At 40.0% G+C, this 25,761-nt stretch overlaps 1 pseudogene; it reads left to right on the plus strand.

Moving 5' to 3' along the window:
• The first annotated feature begins 320 nt into the window (after positions 1-320).
• On the plus strand, positions 321-24,346 carry LOC129124906 (synaptonemal complex protein 1-like; annotated as a pseudogene).
• Positions 24,347-25,761: the final 1,415 nt, after the last annotated feature.

Consider the following 25,761-nt stretch of genomic DNA (forward strand, 5'->3'; position numbering starts at 1 on the left):
CCCGCCGATGGCCCCGCCGATGGCCCCGCCGATGGCCCCGATGGCCCCGCCGATAGCGCTGATGGCCCCGATGGCCCCGCCGATGGCCCCGCCGATGGCCCCGCCGATGGCCCCGCCGATGGCCCCGCCGATGGCCCCGCCGATGGCCCCGCGGCCGCCGCTCTCTCCGGCCGGGCTGTGCCCGGGCCGTGCCCCGCGAGCTCCGCTAGGCGGCGCCCCCGCCCCCGCGCTGAGGGGCCGCTGCCGCTTCCCGCCCTTCGCGCCCGCCCTCAGCGGCCGCCGGGAGCTGGGGCCGCCCCGCCCGGCCTTTTGTCGGAGCCATGGAGAAGGAAAACCGCTTTAAATTGTTCATGCCGCCGCGCCTGAGCGCTGGGCAGGTGTCTGCGGGCAGATCCCAGGTGAGCGCTCGGCCGCGGGGCCGCTGAGGGCGGCCCCAAACCCCCCCTCCCCGGCCGCCCCCTCGGGCTCTGCTGCTCTGGAGGCCGCGGCTGAGGAGGGGACACGGGGAAAGCGCTGGGGCCTTTCCCCGGGGACACGGGGACAGTGCTGGGCCCGGGGAGTGCCCGGCAGAGCCCCGAGCTGGAGCACACACACACCTGCCCCTTGCCCCGGCAGAGCCCCGGGCTGGAGCACACACACACCTGCCCCTTGCCCCGGCACAGCCCCGGCCTGGAGCACACACACACCTGCCCCTTGCCCCGGCACAGCCCCGGCCTGGAGCACACACACACCTGCCCCTGCATGGGCCGGGACGGCTCCTGCGCTGGACTCATTTCTGTGCGTATGCCTGGAGTGGCATATGCACAGACATCTTCGGTTTGAATTTCAAAGACTTTTGTTGTTGTTTTTATCAAAACTGAAGGGAATCATCTTCTCGAGCATCCGCTCTGTGCTGTAAGTCCGCGTTTGATGTGGGTAATTGAGCCCAGAGAGCGAGCAGGGCTCTATCGCCGGCCGGGCTCTGTGTACAAATCACAAACGGGACGGGACTGCTGAGGAACTGCCTTGAGCTGTTTTATTTTCCAGCATCAGTCTCATTACACGGTGATGACAATGGGAAGATGCCAGCAGCTCACATCCCAGGCAGCAGACAAAGAACTTAATGTTACAACTTACTTTCAAAGTTTTTTGACCAATCACACAAAGCAAAAGCATATTGACAGTAGTTCTATCAACCACTGTAAGCACACGTACCTTTGGTTAAAACAATGCTTGCCTTTTTTTTTTTGAATACAATACCTGCTTCTTGTAAGCCTTAAAACACAATGCACAGAGCTCCATTATTAAGCTTAGAATTTCCTAATATCTCGCTAGATAAACTTTTCTGTAATTTAGGGAGTTATTCCAGACAAGCGTTAATACACAGACCATTGTTCTATTTGCCCTTACTTTTCTACTTTTTAAATAATTTTTCTGCTGACCTATCTCATGGCTCCTGCTTGGCTCTAATCACAGTTCTGCTGTCTCTGAGGCTGCCTTTTGCAGCTTTCCCAAACCCCTCTGATTTGATGGATTCCCACAGGCCCCATTCAGATGCTCACACTGGTGTTGGTGTCTTGGTCTCACCAGATCAGGTGTGCAGTGAAAGTGTTCTGTCCCCACACTGAGTTATGGGAATTCAACAAGTTATTTTTTCATGCTGAAGCTCCTTATGAAATATGGTGAGATTCAACAGGATATTCTGACAGCAGATGAGTTAGCTGTTTACAGGATGAACTTCTGTGACTTAAAAACCTTGTGAAAGGGTATTTTCATGCTAAAACATAATCAGATATGGTCTAGAAGTGCCCTTGGAAGCAAAGCAAAAAAGAAATATCAACTACTGGTCTTCAAAAAAGTAATTTTTCTCCTTGAGTCCTTTGCCATGCACCAGGGCCCAGACAGGCAGGAGCTGCTGAGTTCCCTGCATTGAAAGCTCCCCTTTGGCCACAGTCTATAAATCAAACTGCAGGACACCAGCAGTTTGATAAACCACTGGGCAGTAAGAAGTCAGTTCCAAAGCCATTACCAATACCTTGGGCTTTGAAAATTGTAGGCAGCTGTTTTATTAATGACAAATTCTATTTTCACATCATCTGTAGGGATTTTTTATGGATTTTATCATTCTTCTTTACAAATCTACCCATAAGGGACTAATTTTTAAATTTGTGCAGGGTTTGAACAGATGCTCAGATGATGACTTTAAGCTGCCATTTGACGTGTCGAACCGTGGCGAAATCACTGATTCAGGTACGATTGGAATATTTGCCATGCACCTTCTTTAGATTTTTATATGTTGTCAAGGTTTAATTTTCATGAGTAGTCTCACAGTTTCATATCTGTAACTGTTAAATATAGTTTCACTGTTACAGTTTTTAGAAAGACATTGATCAAAATCTCTTCATGTTTCAGATACAATTTCACAGCAAGTGAAACTTTGCTCTGAAGTAGATGAAGAGGTCAGCTAAGTATCAACTCTGCACATCTAATTCCTTGGGGTCTTTTGAATTTGTTCCCAAACAGTGCCTAAAACATTATTCAATAGATATTTCAGGGCTAAAGGAAGTAGTTAAAAGGGAATAATGTTTTCTGTCTCCTGTTTAAAGCTGAATCACTTAGAGGAGATATTTGTGATTTAGTGAACATGCCTGGAAACAAATCTTTAAAAATTAAGGTGATTGCAATATTGCTGTTGTTCTTTCTTTGTTTGAAGTGCCTGTGAAGTCCATGAGCTTTAATTAGAGTAAGATTTAAACACTTAAGTATCCTTGTGGAACTGCATCTGAATATTCTGTTGAGGGGCAGAAGAGTTGAAGTCAGAGTATTCTTTGGAAAACTGAAGTAGATTATCCCCATTGCCTTGTCTGGCTTTGTTTTATCTGTAAAACAATGAATTCAGTGGTTTCCTCAAGCACTGGATTCTTTTGACAGTGTCTTTACCAGCAGATCTCTGCTTTAGCACAACTCAGTACAGCTCATTTTTTTGCAATAGCTTCTGTACTTTGCAGCTACAAAACACTCTTTGCTACCACAAAATAAAACACATTTCTTGCACTCTCCCTGCTGATTTTCATATCCCTGACAATGTTTTAGACTTTTTTAATCCTAAGCTATTAAAGTACCATCAGGACTGGAACAAAACTGTGATGCAGCCAAAACAAGGATGGTGTTTGGGGATGTTGTAAGTGAACCAAAGGGCCCTTTGGGCTCGTGTGTTGCTCTCCCTGCCTCGACCACTGGCCCAGCACTGCTTGTAGGACACTTTCAAGGTGTTCTAAGGGCACAAGGGTGGTGGTTTTCCTTCCTGCTCTGTGTGTGAGCAGAGAACTGCTGGGACACTTGGGTATTTGTAAATCCCTGGGTCCAGATGGGATCCATGCCAGGGTGAGGAGGGAGCTGGCAGATGAGCTTGCCAAGCCTCTCTCCATCATTTATCAAGAGTTGTGGCTCACTGCTGAGGTTCCAGATGATTGGACACTGGCCAGTGTGACACCCATTTACAAAAAAGGTAGGAAGGAGGATGCTGGTAATCACAGGCCAGTTAGCCTGGCCTCAGTGCCAGGTGAGATAATGGAGCAGTTCATACTGAGTGCTATCCCACAGCACTCACAGGATGGCCAGGCTATCAGACCCAGCCAGCGTGGCTCTACGAAGGGTAGGGCATGTCTGACCAACCTGGTCTCCTTCTGTGACCAGGTGACCCGCCTGGTGCATGCAGGAAAGGCTGTGGATGTTGTGTATCTGGACTCCAGCAGGGCCTTTGGCACTGTCTCCCCCAGCACACTCCTGGAGAAGCTGCAGCCCATGGCTTGGACAGGAGCACTCTGTGCTGGGCTCAGAACTGGCTGCATGGCCGGGCCAGAGAGTGATGGTGAATGGTGCTGCATCCAGCTGGGAGCCAGGCACCAGTGCTGTCCCTCAGGGCTCTGTACTGGGACCAGTTCTGTTCAATGTTTTTATAGACGACGGGGATGAGGGCATCGAGTCCTTCATTAGTAAATTTGCAGAGGACACTAAGCTGGGAGCTTGTGATGATCTATTGGAAGGAAGGAAGGAAGGAAGGCTCTGCAGAGAGACTTAGATCAGTTGGATGGATGGGCAGAGTGCAGCAGCATGAAGTTCAATAAGTCCAAGTGCTGAGTTCCACATTTTGGCCACAAAACTCCCCCACAACGTTCCAAGCTGGGGACAGTGTGGCTGGACAGTGTTGAGGCAGAAAGGGACCTGGGGGTGCTGCTGACAGCCAGTTGAATATGAGCCAGCAATGTGCCCTGGTGTCCAAGAAGGCCAGTGGCTCCTGGCCTGCATCAGGAATGGTGTGGGCAGCAGGAGCAGGGAGGTCATTCTGCCCCTGTGGTGGGCACTGGTGAGGCTGCACCTTGAGTGCTGGGTCCAGTTCTGGGCCCTCAGTTTAGGAAGGATGTTGAGGTGCTTGAGCACATCCAGAGGAGCGCAACAAGGCTGCTGAGGGGTTTGGAGCACAAGCCCTGTGAGGAACGTTGGAAGGAGCTGGGCTTGTTTAGCCTGGAGAAGAGGAGGCTTAGGGGTGACCTTATTGCTCTCTCCAACTGCCTGAAGGGAGGTTGTAGCCAGGTGGGGTCGGTCTCTTCCACCGGGCAGCACTGACAGAACCAGAGGACACAGTCTCAGGCTACAGCAGGGGAGGGATAGGTTGGATATTTGGAAGAAATTTTTCACCAAAAGAATAATGAAGCACTGGAATGCTCTTCCCAGGGAGGTGGTAGAATCATCATCTCTGGATGTGTTTATAAAAAGACTGGACATGGCACTTGGTGCTATAGCTGAGGTGTTGGGGCAGAGGTTGGACTCGATGATCTGAGAGGTCTCTTCCAACCTCATTATTCTGTGGCTCTGTCATTCTGTGTGTGTTCATGGCAAGATCACAGGTACTCTTGGGCAAAGTCTCTGAAGCTGCTTTTACTTAACTCAGCAGTGTCTGTCAGAAGGAGAGGACAGAAATGGTGTGAAGAACCTGCTAGAAGGAATTTTGGCTTCACTGATAATTCTGACAAAACTTTTATTGATTTTGGTGGACTGCAGTTATCCATGTCTTTAAGCCCATCTATTTGGTGATGTCTGAATGGGGTTTGGGATATTTCATTGTATTTGTTTCTCCTGTGTGCTCTGTAAAGCCTTTTGATACATACATAGAGGATGCACAAAGATTTGTGCATCCTGTGCATAAACTTGGGCTCCTGATCATATATCAACTTATATCACCATCTGTAGAAAAATATTACTCTTGTGATGTTTCTAAGAGATAAATACATTATCTACAACAGTATGAATTAGATATTATGTACTATTAATTAGATAGTATTTGAGATTAAATTGTGGAACCTGTTTCAATAGAATACAGAAGCAATGAATGAATTGTTCTCAAAACTCTACAAAGAGGCTGAGAAGATCAAGCAGTGGAAACTGACTGTGGAAACTGAATTAAACCAGAAAGAAAGAAAGCTCCAAGAAAATAGAAAGATTATTGAAGCACAGAATAAAGCCATTCAAGAACTGCAGGCCAGTATTGTATAGTATACATTAAATAAACAAAGTTAAGTGCTTCCTGATTCAGTATGACACTATTATTGATACAATTAAATCTTAAAGACTGTTGCAGTTTGGTTGTGCCTTGAGAAAATGATCATTTTGAGAAGTTGCAGGCACCTGTCCTGTGTGAGTGTTTGTCTGAAGAATATACCTGTGTCTCATTTGCTGCTAAATTATTGTTCATTAATGATTGCATCTTTCATGCAAAAGATGACTCAGCATGTAATACCAGATAAAACAGACTTCTGTCTACTGATGCCCCAAATTACTTTTTCATGAGGGATTTGAGAAGTCAAAGTGCATTTCTAATCTGTTTTTCAATAATAGTGTCTTTTTGCATTTGTTCCCTATGAAATTAGTTTGAAAATGAAAAACTCCATTTGAAACTGGAAGATGAGATATGTGAAAATAAAGATCTCTTGAAAGAGTAAGTAATAGAACCAAGTATATATTTTTGTGGTGGAAATAATCAGTTTCCATGTGGGGAGTTTTATGTAGCTGTTAAATTTTGAAGGTCATTTCCATTGTTACTCCTTAGGTACACAAAGTACTGTGCACTCCTGTGCAAACAGGATATTTTTTCCCTCCTTTAGAGCTGCTGCTTTGAGGCATCTGAGTAATCTGCTCAAGGAAACCTGCACTCGCTTCACAGAGAAGACCAGCAAATGTAAATGCTTTTTTAGCTTTTATTGATCAGAGTAAATGTACTTCTAGCTTGCTCTAAATTCACAAACAGAAGAAAGAAGAAGAAATTTCTCATGCTGTTCAGAGAAGTTCTCTAGTTGAGATCGACTGGATGTGGCTCTCAGAGTGAAAAGTGCATTTTAAGTGGCTCACAAAATTGGAAGTGAAGCCCCAGGTCTAACAGACTTTTGGTGTGTAATGCTGAATGCAGAGGGCTTTTGAAGCCAGTGAAATTGTTTGCTGAAAGGTGCCAGCCTGGGAGCTCTTTGGGTGCCCAAACAGTGACCCAGGGTTGAGGCCGTGCCCACAGCCCTGACTGGCCCTGGCAGCCGCTCCAGAGCAGGGCAGGGCTCCTCAAGGCTGCTCAGCCCATTGAAGGTTTGCAGGGCCATCCACACACTGGGAATATATTAAGACATAAGAAGTGACCCTTCATGCCTGTTTTTAGGCAGTGGAATCTACTATAAATTCCCAGCACTCTCTAACAAATTTCCAGAGCTGACATTTCCTGTTTTCAGCCATCACACATTTATGGGGAGAAAAGGTCTTAACCCCAAGGTATAATCAGTAACTGGAATTCTTCTCATGAAACTGAACAAGCCAAGACAGCTGGATAACTTAATGAAGTTTAAATTCTTAAGGTTTTAAAATATGTTCTTGATTGGAAGTTCTACTTTATATGCAATTTAAAATTGTTATTCTAATCATTAGAATTTTACTAACTTAATCCTGGATACTTAAGAAGTGTCGATTTCTTTTTAGCCTTAATTCTAAAAACATTTTGTCATGGTTTGACACTGGCACAATGCCAGTGCCTCCATGAAGAGACTTTCTTTCTGGTAGCTGCTGTGAGATGTGACTAGAAATAAGCAAAGCAGGCTCTTACTTAGAGAAGAAAGAAAACAGAACTTTATTAACTACACTACAACTACAAATAAAAAGGAACACACACACAGGGAAAATGAAAACTTTACAAATACATTTCTTCCTCCCCCCATCAAATTTCTAACACAATACATCTATTCTTCAAATCACTAACTCTCAATCTAGCACTACCTTTCAAACAATCAATCTTCAGTTCATCAAGAGGAGAGGAGTCTTTCTTGTACCATGGGCTTCCCCTGGAAACACACCTGAAGCTTCATGTGTTTCCGTGTCACTCGTAGCACCGCCCGGAGTACATCTGCCGTTGCAACTTCTTCTTTTTCGTGTCTAGTGCTCTCACTACTGAACACGGACCAGAGCTGCTTCTAGGGTTGTCTTTTATAAGGATGCTCTGTCCCGATTTAAAAAAGGCACAGTCTCTCTTTTAAGACACCTGTCCCCACAATCTCTCTTTTGGGACACTTGTCCCCCCCATATTTTTTCACCCCCTGGAGCCGAGAGGCACTAACACTGAACTTTCTTAGTTCTGTAGCCATTGCCTCCCCCTAGAATGCAGTTTCTGTGTCACAAAGAACATGGTTCTGTCTATGGCTATACAAAAAGAGTTCAGCAAAAGCTACTCCATCATCTCTTCTTACTAAGATTCTTCTCTACTCTTCTACTATCTCTGACTCGCCTTGACCTCTCTCACACTTGCACATTTTTTTCTTCATCTTCTACTCTATCTTCTAAGAGAAGTCAATGATCTGTAAAATTCTCATTCTCTAAAAAGAAGTTAAAAGCTCTTACAAGTGGCCGGCTGAACCCCCCCTTCTTCTCTGTCCCAGCCGTGCTGCCGGCACAAGCTCATGTTTATCTAGTTTCAAAGTTACAGTTTCAAGCACCAGCTCTCTCTCTCTCTCTCTCTCTCTCTCTCTGTGTCTCTAAGGGGAGGCTGCCCAATGGCTCTCAATGTCTCTCTTTCTCTCTTCTACTCTTCTACTCTTGAGCTCAAGCCTACTTCTCTCAGCTACATGGCTTTTCCCCTCCCCGTGCCTAGCTAGCAGCTGGGCCAGGAGAGAGACCCGAACTCTTTCCTGCCAGAAACCTAAAAAAAGACCCTCCCAAGAAAGAGCTCTGCTTTTAACTCTGTGTTCTCAGAAGCGTGTCTATGTCTTAAATGGCCAAGTTAAATACCAATATTAAAGCCTGAATATCCATTAGCCCAAAACACAGCATCCCAAAAAACACATTTCCTGTCAAACCACCACACATTTGTATATAGATGTATCATTCTTTTTTGATAGCTGTTTCTTTTACTGTTTTTTTTTAATTGTTTTCTTAGGAAAAAATAGTATCAATTACAAAAGTGAAAGAAGGAAAATATGGACATGGAGTGTTGCAATTTTCTAATGACAGCTCTGTGGTTATAGGTATCTGCTGATAGGAAGAAATTCAGTGCTAAACCCAAGATTACAGTTTATAAATACTAACAGTTTTGATACATTATTATTCAACAGCATTAATACTATAATAATTAATATGGTCACATCAACTGACCCAGAATTACACTTTTCACAGAAAAAAATATCTTAGGAAGGAAATTTAAAAGCTGAGCTTGCTTAATGTTTCAATGAAATACACATTTTCCCTAGATTCTGTAACTTTTGACACCATATTTCATAAGGACTTATTTAATAAGAATGGAGCTGGTAATTCCTTTTTTAATTCATTATACTGATTAAGTATAATGACTTGGACAGCTGGCATTCTTGTTCAAAAGAAAAACTTTCTCATATGTTCTTGCTTTGATAGATGAACAGGAAAAGGCAGAAGCAATACAATTGTATGAGGAACTTCATAGCAACATAGAAGTAAGTGACCAGGCTTGATGAAAGGAATGTGAGTTATGTGAGCTGAGCTGAGTTCCATGTTTATGTTGGGATACTGTTTGTATCCATCATGTGTGGGTATCATGTCGTGTGTGATGCAGGAAGTTGGGCTTTCAATCCCTTTTCAAGAATGATTTTTGTGTTCCATAAAACACATTCAATGGAGAAAGTGCAGCAGTGTGTGGGATGTGGATCCCTGTGATCTGTGGGATGGGTGCTTAGTGCTGGGTCACTGCCACAACTTCTGGCTTCTTTCTGGGCTCTGTTTCACCCACCTGCTGGTTCCTCAGAATGGCTGAGGTGGGCAGCAGCCCCTGGAGAAGTTCCAGGGTTTCCAGTATTGAACTTCAGATATTAAATTTTGTTTTTAGAGAATGACAGCGGCATTTGAAGAGCTTCGTGTGCAAGCAGAGAACGACAGATCAGAAATGAGTTTCAAACGTGAGAATTCAGTTTATTGTGTTTATGCAGCTGGCTCAATTTTGTACTTCATAGCTTGTGTTCCACATGCAGGGTCAGGGCAGACAGATGTGAAGGGCTGGAATGGTGAGCAGGTCACCCTGAGACACTGGGACCCTTCTTTTATTCATGCAGCCTTTGTTCACTGCCTGGCCCCTTCTGTTGCTGTTCCACTGGGCCAAATTGGGAACTTTATTTTTCAAACTGTCACTCAACATTGAAGTTTTGTCTAGAGATCCTTCTGTGAAGTACAGTCTAGAGATCAATACTTATTTCACATAGTTGGTTTATTTAAATGATAATGCACTAGTGTATAGCTACAGAAACTTCTACAGAAACTTGAGCTAAATGCTCTCTCTCTGTATGTATAGCCTGGTATGTTCCTGTTTCATTTTCACATGCTCTTTTCTGTTTGTATTTTGATTATAAAATCAAACATTGCCTCAACAATTACTCTTGGGAAACAAAAGGTACAGCTGTACAATTCCAAGCAATCTTAAAGTGGAAGTTGTATTGAACTTGGAGTATATTTCAGCTAGAATGTTAACTGTGGATGTTACTGTATCTCAAAAGTAAAAGAAGAAGCAGAAAAAGTGGACAAGTTTGAAAAAGAATGCAAACTGGAAGTCAGTCAAAAGGAAAAGCAGGTTTGCTCATTTTACCATCTCATATGTAGAGCTTTGTTTGTGACTAAAGGGGCAATGCAAGAGCCAAGAAGTGTTTCTGGGTATTAGTAAAAAAGACAAAATAACATCTGAAGCTGCATTTAAGTCAAATTCTGCTAAGTTTAGTGATCTTTCAGTACCTTTAGTCTACTGGAATTTATGGTTTGATTTTGAATTGGAGAACTTTTTTCTTTAGAGTAATGTGACTTGATCAATATTTGGCTAAGATTATATCTAGCCAAATATTTTCTATCTGTCTGTCTGTCTGTCTATCTATCTATCTATCTATCTATCTATCTAATCTAACTTGAATGACAGCAAAATGTCTGCTTATCATACCTGGGGTACAAATGAAAATTAACATCTGTCCCTTTTCCAGACTTCATGGTGATATTTCTTGCATTTTTCTAGATTTCAGCTCTTACCATAGAGAGAGATGAAAAAGATGATGTCATAAAAGACATCAAGGCTCAGCTGCAGACGTCACAAAATAAGATTGCTGACTTAATGGAAGCAAAATGTAAGAGTTCTGCCTGCTGTGTTTAAATGTAATTGTTTATAGAATTTAAATGTAATTGTTTATGATTGTTTATTTATGATATGTAATTGTTTATAGAAGCATAGGAAACAGGGTCATGATAGTTTTATTCTGTTGCTGGTTGGCAGCAGAATTTTGGGGCCTTGAAGGCCTTATTTTTGTTTGGAACAGGAGCTGCTCATGTGGGAGCAGGACTGGCAGGGTCGTTTTTAGGGTGAGTCAAGCAGTGAGAGCTTTGGAAAATTGCAAGGGGAAAATATGTTGCTTCAGTTTTGCAAATTTACAGTCAGGCAGATGTCACTGAGGAAACTTACTTTTCAGAACTCGATTTTCAATATTTTTAAGCCATCTATATTCAAATTTTATCCATTATTTTATAGTATATGATGTCAGTACCATTGGTCTTTGTTAAATTCTTTAAATGTATGTAATTTTCCATTTTTAGCAGTACTTTTTGGTAAATAATCTATTTTTAAAAATATAAACATCTTTTTTTGTTTAGTACATCATGAAGAAATGTTAAAGGAATCCCAGGTCAGTAAAGAACATTTGAGGGCAGAGCTGGAAGAGGCTAAAATGTCATTGCAAAAGGCAGAGGTACCCCTTGCTTATAGTTTTACAGTAGAAATAGACTAGAGGAGTATTTGCATAAATAATTATCGATACTTTAGACATGAAACAGCTGTAGCTGTTTGTTGCAAAACATGTCTAGAAATGATATCATGTCTTGAAGGTTACTCAAAAGAACTTGGAAACTGAGTTCCAGACTACAGTGAAAACATTAATTCAGGTTACTGGAGAAAAGGAAGAGCAGGAGGAAGAATGTAAAAAAATGAAGGCTTTGCTTGCAGCCCTGACAGAGGAGTTGGAGACTTCTGTTGCCAATTTGAAAAGCTTGCTGCAAGAAGAGCAAAATAGGTAAATTAATGAGTTTCAATTCCAAGAGTGATCTTACAGGTTGCAGTCTATGACAAAATCAAGAACAATTGGAAATTAAGCTGAAATTTGGAGGTTTTTTTCACACAGTGGTCTAAATGCAGACAATTGAATGTAAATTTTTTTGTTGGTGATAGTTGATACTGGTCTATAAAAAGTAAATTTTTGCCCCCTCCAACTTTCATAATTCTGTCTTTAAGAAATAGAGATTTCTGTAGGTATATATTTGTTTACTTTTATGTCTTCTGTTCTGAGGTTGTAAAAGTGTAATTTGATATGTGTTGCAGGCAGATAGATCATCTGCCTGTTGAAAGGTAAATGTTCTTAAAGTGCTTGTGCTAAGACTTTGTCTTATTGTCCTTGAAGTTTCAAATGCAGTGAGTGCTTTGTACCCGACATTTGGGGTTTTTAATTTACCATTTTCTTAGATTAAAGAAATATGAAGATGATTCAAAGCTGCTTACCTTGGAGCTCCAAAAGAAATCTGCTGAACTGGGTAAGGCTTGTAGAAAGGCAGAAAATGAGCCAGGCAGTAATAAAAATGTTTTCTGCTGTTGTCTGGAAATGGACTGTCTCTAGTAGGTGGAGAAATGATTTTACAGTACCTGTACCTATCAGGAATGCCTGAATTTATTTTGACTCAGCTGATCCCCTTTCTTTGGGGGTCATTGGTACTGGCAGCAGCCAAAGGGCAGTGCTGTGCAGAGCTCCAATAGTAAGACCATTCATGCATGAATTCTTCTGGAGGTAAATTTGGTTTCCAGCTAAGAGCAGCAGCACTGCAGGTGCCAGGACTGACTTCTGTAGCAGAGATGAAACCCTCCCATTGAGGTTTCTGGCACCCTCCCCATGCTGGAAGTGGAATGAAGCTGGCTGGGGTTGTCTTTAAATATCATCAATTTGATATCCTGTGCTTTCTAGGGATGTGCTCCTTAGTCCCCAGAGTAAGAGCTCTGCCTTGCAGTTGAGAACTTGCAAAAAATACCAGCACTGTCAATGTGCACATAGAAACCATTTGGAAGTCAGTAACAACTGGTTTCCTTTCTCAGCATATCCATGTGGTACCTTCAGCAGTTCAGATTTTTTTCTGGAACAATGCAGGTGCATCAATACTTGCAGAATACTCTAGTCTTACAGTCCATGGTTTATTTGAAGCTATAATTGTGGAAAACATAGAAAGGCTCTAAATTTTATTTAAGATAAATATTTAGTTTCTCTTCAGATAGAGATTTGCTAATGTCTGAATCATTTTTTCAAGTCTACATGTAGATTAAGTCATAAATTAGCTTTTCAGCTTCTTAACTTAATCCAACAAGTTTTGAGAACTGGGTATTGCAAAAGGGTAAATGTTTTATACTGCCTGCTAAATATGAAAAATCATTTCTGTTCCATTAATTTTACATTCCATGTGCTGTAGAAGAGATGACTCGAGTAAAATGTGATAAAGAAGTGCAACTTGAAGAACTGTCAGAAACTCTGGTAAATATTCATTTTATTAATCTCATGGCATTTGCTCTTCGTATGAAATTCCTCTTGCTTTGTAAGTATCTTAAATGTCATAAATAAACACCATCTAGTCTACCTTAACATTTCTACTAAACTTTCTCACACACAATTTCAGTGTTTTCTTTGAAGAACTTCTTTATTGCCTCTGTTTTTCTTGCCTCCTGTGCTTTTGGTTTTTCTTGTCTCCCATGTTTTTGGTTTTCCTTCTCAAGGTTTTTGGTTATTTCCTTCTTTGTTCATGCCCATTCAAATGCCACTCCCTCTGGATATAAAGTTTTCCCGTTTGTTCTTCCTTACAGGAAGGTAATTAGCTCTGGCCTCTGTGAACCCTGCTGTACTGTGACACAGGCCCATTTTCTGTCACAGAAGTCTCAGCTATATGAAATACACTCTGAACAGAGGTTTCTTTTCATTATGATTTTATATTTACAAGCCTAACAAGAATCCATATCAACTCAAGTTAAGATAGTGGGAAATCAGGTGTGCATTTCACTGTGTTTGCTTGTTGTTCTAATCTGTGCATTGAGTGTTCTGAACTGAGTTTCACTCATTTTCTATAATGGGCAAATTGGAGGACTTTGACTGAAGAAGAGTCTTGAGGCTACTGTAGAAAATATGCAGAGAGAGAAAAATGTGGAGAGAGCAATGAAAATGCTCTCCAGATGAGAGAGGTCTGAAGTAGGGCAATAGTAACATGTTTTTAGAAATAGTGAAGTTGCACATCATGACTCGTACACAAGTTTATGCATAAGAAACAGCACCCAGAGCAGTGTCCCACCCTAATTTTGCAGCCCAGGTAATTAAACTCACAGCAGGGGACAGACATGAACAGCACTAGTGTCACAGTTCACTATCTCACAGCACTTCCAGATCCCAGCAGAGATTGGAAAGATCCAATCTGGATAATCCATGACATGGATGTTGTTGGGTTCTTCTGAAAGCCTTGTGCTCTTAGTTCATGTCTGATAACCTCCAGCAGTTGGAGTTTGCACATGGATACTCAAAACTCTTCCTTTTCATTTTGCAGAAAGAATTCCAGGATTTGAAAGCACAGCTGACAAGTACAGCTGAGAAGGAACAAGATTATTTAAAGCAGCTTGTGACTCTGAAAACAGATCTTGAACAAGAGGCGTATGACTATCTTGAAAATACAATATTTAATTAGTTTTGGTGGAGTTGCTTTAATCCACAGTGAAATGAACTAGGATTGTTTTCTAATGAAAGTTTTGAACCACATATATGCCATTGATTCTAGACTTACATTTCTAAATTCCACTTTCTCTATTTGTATGTATTCTATGGCATATGTAGTTGTTCCATATCTCTTTGACTTACTTAACAAGAAGAGAAAGTTTCTGAATTCATGGTTAATCTTGCTTTGAACTACATCATCTTCACTAACCATGAGATTTATATAAAAGTTGACTCTGATTTTCTTTCCTTCTTCTGTCACCTTTTTACATCTCTCTGACTCTGCTGCAAAGCTTATATTTGTAGATAAAGGCCTGGACTTCTTTCAGCATGGAATAAGACTTGATAATGGGTATGTTTAATTTAAAAGGAGATTTCAAAAGGCATCTTCTTATTCCTCTTGGCCATTTGTTTGAAATTAGGTTAAGGAATGAACAACTAACAGTGGATCTCAGTAAGCTTTCACTAGAGAAAGAACAAACAGCACAAGAGAAAAATGCTGTGGCTGCAGAACTCAAGAAACTGCAAGAACAACAAGAGGCAAGTTGTAAACTTCCAGGTTTCATGAAAGGACAATACTCAATTTGACAAATTACTCAGTTTTACAAATTAGATGATGAGCTGCAACATGACTTGGGTCTGTAGAGTACCTGAGCTGTTTTTTGTGTTTGAGTTGGAGAGGAAGTGTATTTACACTTGTGAGCAAGGCAGGTCAGTGTACTTTGGATGTCTTTGCATTTTTTAAGAAGTCACTTTGAATTTTATTTCTTTGCTGACACATGGGTCTTTATTTAGGATAGTAAGAGAAAAGAAGAAAATACAAAGCAGTTGGTTGAAAATCTAGAAGAGGCAAATAGGCAACTAAGGCAAGTAAAAACAATTATAATAACTGATATTGTTAAAGGAAGTAGACTCAAATAGTTAGTTGTGTTCAAATGCTGCTTTCTGGGATTTTTTGATTAATGTTTTTCTAGCTTATATAGCTAAACAGAAACTATTCAGAATTGCTGTTGGCCAAGTAGAAATTTTCTCAGATGAGAAATACCAATTGCTGCAGGAACAGTGTTTGCCATCATTTTGTATTACATAGTAGGAGCTGTCTTGTTGTGCATTAGACATCTCAGGTGAGAAGGCAATGAAAATGGAAGGTGAAGGTCATGGATTAAATGTGACAAGGCAAAACTGGATGAGAGTTACTCTCTGTATCACCAGTTCAATAGACAGGCAGCTCCCATGTTTCACAGCTGCATTGCAATAGTCCAGGTGAGGATGTATTTTCCTTGGCTTAGCTGGAACATCTTTTCCTACTTCAAAAAAGTATGGAGAGTTCACACATTGACTTACTGGGCATGTTGCTGCATTTTAAGAACATTTTCATTGAGCAGCTTATGAAGTTCCCATCAACATTAGCAGCTCTTTTTAGAAAATAAAAGAAGGGTTTCTTAGAAGTACTGAAAATAAGTTAAAGGCAAGAAGGAAATATTTACTAATGGTTGTTAATTTGGCACTTAGAAATGAACTGGAGTCTTGGAAGGAGAAAATGGCAAAGACAGGTGAAGAGATGAGAAGTACACTGGATGAAAGAGAAGAAAATGTATGTCATGTGTCATGAAAGTATCTTACAGAACCTGTAGGACAGCATTAAATGTAAAATCTGTGTTGGGATTTTTCTGCAAAGCTCTGCCTGGGGGATGTGATCTCTGCCAGAGGTTTCTTCTCTCTCAGCTGCTGCCAGCTGTGCCATTGTGTGTGCCCATGCTGAGCCCTGGTATTTCAAAAGACAAGCACAGTCACTGGGATGTTCACTCTTTGCTGCAAGTTTCATATTAAAGATTTGGTTCTTTTCAGGCAAACAGAGAACCTGCTTTTCTGATTTTTCATATACCCACACAGTGATGGATGGGCTCTGGATTAGCTTTTTATATGTAGTGTGAGTTTTAGCTTAAATAGATTCAAACATTTCTACTTTTCTTTCTGTTGGTTCAAAGCAACCTGGGGTTTTTAGCAAATTTCAAAATTTCATTGTAACAGTCAAAGATTTACAATTGTCATTTCAGGTTAAGAGTACTGAAAATGAAATTTCAAGAAAGGAAAACCACTGAAGATTCTAGAAAATAATTGGGACAATTCATTTTTTCATGGATGTAGGGAACTTCCTACAAGTGTATTTTTAAATTGTGAAGATATTGGGGATTTTTTTCTTCTTTCTTAAGTCTCTAACAACTAAGGAACTGGTTCACTGCTATTATTTAACATCTTATGGTACTTTATGGCTAAAACTCTGGTGTTTCAGTCAGCTGGTGTTTCAGTCCCATTGGAACAAACCAGACTGGTGCAAGTGCAGGTTTGAGAACATTTACAGGAATTGCTCACATAGGGAGTCATTTGTAGAACTTACTAATGAATGTCTGAAATCTCTCTTTCAGATGAACAATTTAAAGAAGCAGGTGGAAAATAAAACCAAATGCATTGAAGAGTTGCAGCAGGAGGTGGGTAGAGATTTTCATTTCACAAATACATAAACACATTATATTTTGGGTTGCCTTTTCAGCAGGTTTGTGTCTGCTGTGATATCTTTAGATACCCCTATGTAATTTAAAAATTCTCCTTTCTTATCCTAACCCTGAGCAAATTAGGAAGTTATCTCAGGAATCACTTGATTTGTTAAATGAGCTTTAATTTGAAAAGAGCAATTACAAAAATAATATCTTTAATAAACTTCTACTCTTTTTCATTTAGTGCATGGTGTTATTTTTGTACTTGTAATAAGTATCTCAGTTACCACTTGTAGAAAATAATTCTGCACTGGCACAAACTGTAGTAACTTCACTGTAAAAATAAAGAACTTGTATTTTTTGTCATGACATCTTCACACCTTCTGTCAGCAGCATCTTAGTTTTAATTCCCATTCTGCACCTCATTTGTTATTCCCTGCTCTTGCTCAGAAGGAGCCTTTCTTAAGTTCATGAAGAAACAGTAATTATCACAGAAATTAGTTGAACATTCATTTGTTTGAAGAATTGTTCTGGAACCTGAGCTGCACAACAGAGAGTTATTTGCCTGATGAGAGCTGGAATTTCTTGATGCAGTTAAACCATTACATAATTCTATTTACTTATTAAGGTACACTGCTTGTTTTGTTTTATTTCAATAGAATAAGGTGCTGAAAAGGAAACTTACTGCAGAAAGCAAGAAAAGCAATACTTATGAAGGGAAGGTAGGTTTAAATAACATCATGTAGAAGATGAGATGAGTGTTTTTAAGTGCCACTGTAAGTAATGATAATACTTGTTAAATACGTTCTGAGCTGGTTTTTGGATCTGGGATACAGACTTTGCAGGAATGAGCTCATAGTTTTTAGAAGATGCTTCCATTTTTAATCATTGGGCACTGACTGTTGGACATTTAAGAGATGGATTCACATTGCAATTAATGATGTTTCTAATCTGTTCCTTTTTTTTTTTCTTTTGTTGATAGTGGACTGAACAGGGTTCAGCAACCTCATTGTAACAGAAAAGCATTTAAAAGACATATACATATATGTATATATATATATTACTTTTTTAAGGCTGTTCTTTAAATGTGTTTTGCAGTGGCAATCCCTCTGATGGGAATATTGTGTCCAGCTTTGGGTACTGCACTTGAAGAAAAGTGGACTTTTTTGAGGATATTCATTCATTGATAAAAGGAAAAACTGTAATCAAAATGCACAGCTGGGAGAAAAATGTACCATAAAAGCTGGTAAAATCTGATACAGATTTACAAGAGAGGGAATCAAATCTCCATCTGTATTTGTTTTTTTCTGAGGCATTCACAGCATTTAGGGTGACTGCTTAGGGCAGTCTTCCCCACTGGGCTGTTGCCATTCTTTCTTTGAGTATTTTCTAACTCACTTCAGGCCAAAGTTCAACTCTTTATTAAAAAAAAGCTGAACTTTTAAATAGGAAACACTTTAATCATATACCTGAACAGTAACAGTGTGTTTGTGCTCAAAAACAAGAGGTAAGAAAAAATCATTAACACAGTAATTCCTAAACAAATAACAGCAGCAATTCTGCATTCTCAAAAGGTGAATAAATTGCAGTTAGAGATGGAAAATATGAACAAGCAACATAAGGAAGCAGTTGACATCTATCAAAAAGACATAGAAACAAGAAAAGGAAATGAAAATAAACTTCGTGAAGAGGTGAGAGGTGTTATTTTTACTGCAATTTAATTTTTTTAATTTAAAATGTTTTTATGAAGCTTTATTGGCCAGAGTCCTTGCTCTTCCATTTCAGACATGCATGGAATTTGTGTATGCCTGTGAGCAAAGCTTTAGTACATGAGGTGTGACAGTGTTCACAGGGGTTCTTGGATGAGGCAAGAGATGAGAATGTTGACTCCATGTTCAGAAGGCTTGATTTATTATTTTATGATACATATATATATTACATTATAACTATACTAAAAAGAAATAAAAGAAAAGATTTCCTCAGAAGCTGGCTAAGAATAGAATAGAATAGAAAAGAACGATAACAGAAGGCAGCTCTCTCAGACTCTGTCCAAGATAGCTCCGTCTTGATTGGCCATTAATTATAAACATTCAAGATGGCCCAATTAAAAATCCACCTGTTGCATTCCACAGCAGCAGATAACCATTGTTTACATTCTGTCTCTGAGGCCTCAGCTTCTCAGAAGGGAAAATCCTAAAGAAAGGATTTTTAGTGAAAAAGACGTCTGCGACAATTAGGTGCTTAGGCTGACGTATTTGAGTATGTCTTTGAAAATAAGAACTCCATTAAAACTTCTTGCTTTCAAGATATAGTTCAAAGAAATTCCACCCTTGGTATAAAGTCAGCACAGTTAAATTAGATTATAACTTCTCCCATATTAGTATTTTTCTGCCCACACTTTTTTTTTTGATGGCAATGCTAAGAAATGTTAGGGCAGAGTGCTTGAAATGGCCTTTTGGTTTGAAGTGAACTTGCCTGCCATGGCTGTACCTTTGATCTTGCCCATTTTAACAATCTGCAGAAAAGATGAGGGATTTGAAAGGGAACTGAAAAGCAAATAAAGCCCAAGTGGGACTGCAAACTTTGCACCCACAGGGGAAAGAAGAAATTTAGATTTAAAAGAAATATATTGTTATGTTGATGAATGAAATGCAATTTATTACTGACAGGTAGAAAAGATGAGGTTGCTTTGTGATGAAACAGCAATGATACAGAGAGAAACTGATGCCAGATGTCAGCACAAGATAACTGAGATGATGGCACTGATGGAAAAGCACAAGGTAAGAGATTTTCCTGCTTGCTGTGGTTTGCAATGTGTGATACCATGTTAATAGCATGTTTATAACTTGTGATACCACATTAATGACCTTTCAAAAGCAGAAACAGGCCTGAATCTGGGAAAAGGAAGCTGAACACATGCTGGACTTTGCATCATCTAAAATCAAATTCATTTGAAGATTTTCAAAAGATTCCTATGGGCAGATAAATTCCATTCATCTAAACTTCTGGGATTTTTAGATTTTTTTCAGTTCAGGCTTCCTTTGATACCATCTGAGTGCAATATTTTTCAGTATCAGTTTGGCCTCTTTCTCTGAGATGACTTAGTGACTGCCAGCAGTTTAGCCTGACACATTTTAGTTTTCCTTTCTATTCCTCTATTTTGCAATATCTTTAGCAGATACATTAATAAAGATGGCACAGCTGGCTCTTAATCCTGAGCACATATTGCTGCACAGAAATCAAGCACTCTCTGCCAGTCCACAAAATAATACTTGAATTGAGCATTTTCTGTTTTACAGTTTCTGCAGAAGCATTAATGAATCTTTTCTTTCTGAATCTTAAGAGCCTGGTTTGAAAGAAATGATGTTTTAAGACTGGATAACTCTATAATTGTAACATTTAGTCACATGTTTTGAGTTTGTTGTTGGTTTGGTTTTTTTAACCCAGAATGAATATGATAAAATGGTTGAAGAAAAAGATGCAGAGTTAAAAGTATATAAAATGAAACAGCAAAAGCAGTTCTCATCAGAAAGAGCACTGGTAAGGAGTACTTTCCAATGTTGAATAATTCAGTGAAGGGGCTGATGTCCTTGTGTAGTGGTTTTATACTGGCTAAGGGTCAGGCACACACAAAAAAAAAACATTCACTCATTTTTCTCTGCTGTAGTTGAGCAGAGGAGGGGAAAGAAAAATTCAAGTTGAGATAAGGATTAGGAGAAAAACACTTTGAGGGTAAAGCAGATTCAAACTTAAATAGCATCAAAAATTTATTATTAACAGAATTAAAAATGGGTAATGAGAATTAAAATAAACCTTTAAAACACCTTTTTTCCCAATCCCTCCCTCTTGCCCCCCGACAGCACAGAGAGACAAAAGATGTGATCTTCAGTCAGTTTGTGACTTCTAAAAATCTTTTTTCAGTTTGCTTAGAGAGTTTCTTTTTCCTGCTGTGCTCTGGGGTCTTTTCCACCAGAGACAGTTCTCTGGGAACTTTTCCAGTGTGGTTTTAATTTTTGCCAGTAGCAGTCCCACCCAAGCTGCTGCAGCAGATCTTATTCTGGGCACTAAAAACTCCAAATGTTTCTAGAAATGAATTGGAGTAGCAGTGTGTTTGTGTCTGCTCTTGCAGATAGTGTGTCATGCTCTGACTTCCCACTTGGAATAGGAAACTTTTGTTGTAAATATTTCGATTGTGCCCTCTCAGCCCTGTTCTCCCAAGTGTTTTAAGGTCTTACCTTGAACATTTCTGATCAAGTTCCTGTTTCTTATAGTGCTTCAGTCTTTTTAAACAAGCTAAAGCAAAGCTTCAAGTATAGGGCTGAAAAGCAAATAGAATTCTCTTGTGTACCTAATGAGTGTCCCTGTTAATTACTGTCTCACTTGGGACTGTTTTCTTTTTTCTGGGCTGTGCATAGTTAACCCTGTCCTTTATTTAATGGTTTGTAGGAAAATGAGCTGTCATGTTTGAAAAGTGAACTGGCCTCCCTTAAGGAACAACTGAAAGCAGAAATTGAAGAGAAGGTGGAGTTTTTTATTCACTGAGCAGTGGGGGTGAGAGGTGTGGCCTGGGCTTGTGCTGTGGGAGGAGTTGGATAAGAAATAAAACTGATCAGAAAAACAGGGACTTTTGAATGCTGGGGTTGTGCTAAACCTGGTCATATATTTGTGTGAACTTTGTAACAGTCTGTGATTATAGATTATATATGAATAAGCAAACAACAAAACAAAACTCTCCTTTATTTTAGTTAACTTTAACTAGCTAAAGCAAAAAAGTTCCCTAAACTGTAGGGGTTTTTTCAGTGGCTTTTGAATGCTGGGGCTGTGTTAACCTGGTCATATTTTTGTGTGAGCTTTGTAACAGTCTGTGATTATAGACTGTGCTGTGTAATTACACCAAGAAGATTTTTAACAACTGAATTCAAAGAAATATTTCCTTGCTGTCACATAACTCTTTTGTAGGAGAATCTTGTAAAAGAGCACTCTCGCAGTATGATTCCTGAAAGTGAAAAGAAACACAAGGTAACTTCAACTTTTTAATTGCTTTTAGAATTTGGTAGTGTTTATATGTGTAGAATCAATTGAAGTGCATGATAATTTATTTGCATTCAACAAAAGACACTGGAATGCTTTTGACTTCAAACTTTTTAAAGAAAATAAAAATTTATGTTTCTGGGACTCCTAAACCTTGTTTAGATCTATACAGTGAATCTACTCATGTAAAAATAGAAAGTCTCCAAATTATATTCCTAAAATTAAAAAGATAAAAATAAAAAATATCTCCTTCAGTGCAGGAAGCCCCTTGGGCAGTCCAACATTGAAGTTTTGTAACTCCTAACAGTGAATTTTTCTTGTTGCATTTTTCTGCCTGTATTTCTTACTTCTCTGTAGATGATTTTTTTTTTCCCCTGGGATAGGAAGGGATTTTAAAGGGTCCTACCATTCCATGGAGATATTAGACAGCAGTTTCTGGAAGGGCTCCCACTGTGTAATTTTTCTTGCTCAGTTGTTGATTTTTTTATGTCTCTGGAATTGTTTTACTTAGTCTTAAACGTGTCCATTTGTAAAGGCACTTTTCCTCTATGGAAGAGAACAAAGCTGATCTAGCTGTAAAAATGGTCAAAGTATCAAAGTAGTCCTGACTGCAGAACTTACCCTTCTTCCCTGTCAGGAGTTCACTTGTGGTTTTCATATTGGAGCAATGGAATCCAGCACCACTTTGATGTTATCTGTCTAAAAAGGACTGCACTGGACCATTCAATGCTTCTCAGTTTAACTTCTAGTGAAAAGACTATTTTAAGTAACACCAATCTTGATATAGCTATCAATCTTTCTCTGAAAGCCTTTTCCTGCAGTTTTGTTTGTTCCCATTTTCTTTGATGTTTGATATGGTCCACATGTAGTGGCTACAGTTCAGAATAACCTGAATTTCTCCTGATAAGCATGAAGAACTGAAATACAATGTGCCACGAAACTCAGCTCTTCCATAGCTTCCCCTTCATTCTCCTCATTTGGCAACAAAAATAATATAAAAAATGATATTTCCACCCCACCCCACTTTGTTTGGGTCATTGCTTCATGTTTGGATGGAAAGAGAAGAGTTCCACCATTTCTCTCAGGTGAATTCTTGGACACTCAGACTGTAAACTGGCTCCTGAGTTTGGCTTTAGATTCCATTCTTACCCCATAAAATAAAATCTAAAAATAGAAACATTTTCTTTCCCAGACATATGTTATAAAGACTCCTCCAATGGATAAAATGCACAGTGGAAGAAGCACAAGCCTGCCTTCAGAGCAGAGCAGCAGGAAAAAGCAGAAAGTGCTTGTGCAGCTGGACACTCAGTCAGACAGCTCTGAGCACACTGACCTCCTGGTAAGAGTCAGAGAGCAAATCATGTGCTGAGCACTTCTTTGTGCTCACTGCTGGGTCTGAGAATGAAAATAAACAGTTTGGGCTTCCACATTCAAGCCAATATTTATGTGTATATTTTTAATTGATTGGTTCTTTCTGGAATTGTATTATAATTGACATTCTTTTTATTGAACTGTTTTGCCTCATAATGACATCTTAATTTTTTTATTTTTCATAGTTTAATATCCTTAGGGGGAAAGAAAAAGTAGTTTTTAATATAGTGTGAGTAAGTAACTTTTTCATTTATTAGAGCATAGTCTCGGAAGAAGAAATGTTTAAAAATTTGTACAAAGATTTTCCACAAGCTTCACAATTACATTCCACAGCACCAAAAAAGGTATGTTAGCCTTTCCTAAGATTAAAGCAAGCAGTTAATCAGATTGTTTACTGAAACTAAAGGATGGCTTTATTTTCCTTCCTAGACCCCAGCTCCATCCAGTGTGAAATCTCCAGGCTCTGCTCTGAAACTCAAAACCATGAGGAGAATGCGCGAGGCGGGCTGGGCTGCACTCTCCAAAATGGACAGGAAAAGGAAAATTAAAGATGTTGTAAAGTTCTTTGCTTAAAATGCAGAAATACCCAGTGCCCTGGCATTGCTTGCAGGGTTGTTTTTCTCTCAGAGTTAGTGCTTTGTTGCATTTTTCTGTCATACTCAGTGTGTTCAATACTGTGTTCATTCCTTTACACATATGAACTTTATAGATCTATAACTGCAACCCCTGCAGAGCCTTTTCCACCTTTCCTCCCTTGGGCTTCAAAATGTTGGGACAAAAATTGGCCAATTTTAAATTTTGAAATAAATAGAACTGCATAGAAAGTTGTTTCAAAGCTGTTTCTGGCATTAGAAAGTCTGGTTTTAAAGAACTTCTGTTCTTTTAAATTTACTCCATTTTTCTTAACACATAAATACATAGTGGAAGAAATGTTGCTGTTCAATGTATGTTCTTTTACCTGAAGTCCTCTTGCTTTTTCCTGCATTTTAATGGCTGTTAGACCTGTCTTTTTAGACTGTTTTGTTTTCAGTATGTTAAAATGGTTTTGAAACTTCTAGAATTTCAGTAGAATTGCTTGTATTTAAAAAGATTTCAGCTTCATAAGGAGTAAAATATGCACGGTATAAGATCGTGAAAACAATGTTAAGATGCCATTAAATTGTTTATCTGAAATATCAAGTATGGGACTATTTGTTATTGCTTTAAATATTTGAACACAGACAGAAATCACCCACCAGCCTTCCTAGGGACCAGCAGAAGTGTAAGGATAGATTAGAACATCTATTTCTGTATTATTCCTTGATTAATCTTGGTTTCACAACAACGACAAACCCTACTTCAGAGCCTAGACATAACAAGAAAACTACAAGTACATGTTAAAATATAATGCAAAATCAAAAATCCCAAATGCAGGTGAAGTGGGAAGCAAAATAGATTTGTTTTCTTCTTTTTGTGTAGTCTTAGGGATAGGCCAGTAGTTTGGGTTCCTTACGTTGAGCTGTTGAGCAGCGATGTAAATGAGATTTGTTATTGTATGTAGCTAACAAATATTGTGCAGAGATCTGGAAGAATATGCTGTGCTTTCCCCATGAGCACTTGAAAGTGAAAAATGGAAGTTTGTACTGCCCACTTCTAGGCTCAAACAGTAACTAATCAACTAGAGCCTTGGTATTTCCTAGGGACATGAATCCATGGGATATCACATAATTCTCCTGATCCTGTGAGTGTGTCCTGTGAGGTGTTGTGTAAATCACTTGAAAAAGTACAAAAATATTGCCAGCAACACTGAAGAAAGCTTGCAGGAAATGCAAACAGCAGGGAAGGGTGTAAAATCCCATCTGCCCGTTTCTGTGCCTGATTTTATTTATGGGCTGAGGGTGCCCTGCTTGTTGCCATGGCCACAGTGCACAGCTCCATCTCTCCTGTCTCCTTCTCTGGCCTCAGGCTCAGTTCCTTGGAGCACCCCATGGGGGAGAATCCAGGCAGTGAAAGAGACAAAGAGCCCCAACTCCTGGGCTCAGACTCAGACAGGTCCATGGGGGAAGGAAAAGCTGTGCAAGGAAGCAAAACCAGGAATTCATTCCCTGCTTCCCACGGGCAGGTGGGTGTTCATCCCTGCCCAGGTGAGCAGGGCTCCACCCCAGGCAATGGTGACCTGGGGACACAAATGCCATCACTGCCAGCATCCCCCCCTTTCTGCTTCTTCCCCCTCTTTCCAGACTGATTCTTCTTCCACATGGTCTGGGAATGCCCTGGGGTCAAGTCAGGTCACTGTCCCAGCTGTGTCTCTGCCCCTTTCTGGTGCTCCCCAAGCCCTCGCTGCCAGGGCAGGATGAGGAACAGGAAAGGCCTTGGCTCTGGGCAGGAACAAAAACCTCCTGGAACCTTCCCTCTGTTTCCAGGCCAAATCCAAGCCCTGCCCCAGAGAAGCCCCTGGAAGGAAGTTCAGTCTCCCCAGCCCAAAGCAGTCCCCAGTGCCCATCCCCAGCACCAGGCACTGCCTTCCCCAGGGCATCTCCTCTAGGAAAGGGATGGCTCAGCGAGCACCAGGCCGATGGTGATTGCAGCTCAGGGAGAAAACA

Source organism: Agelaius phoeniceus, chromosome 11, assembly GCF_051311805.1.
Source record: "Agelaius phoeniceus isolate bAgePho1 chromosome 11, bAgePho1.hap1, whole genome shotgun sequence".
In the NCBI taxonomy this organism is placed as follows: Eukaryota; Metazoa; Chordata; class Aves; order Passeriformes; family Icteridae; genus Agelaius; species Agelaius phoeniceus.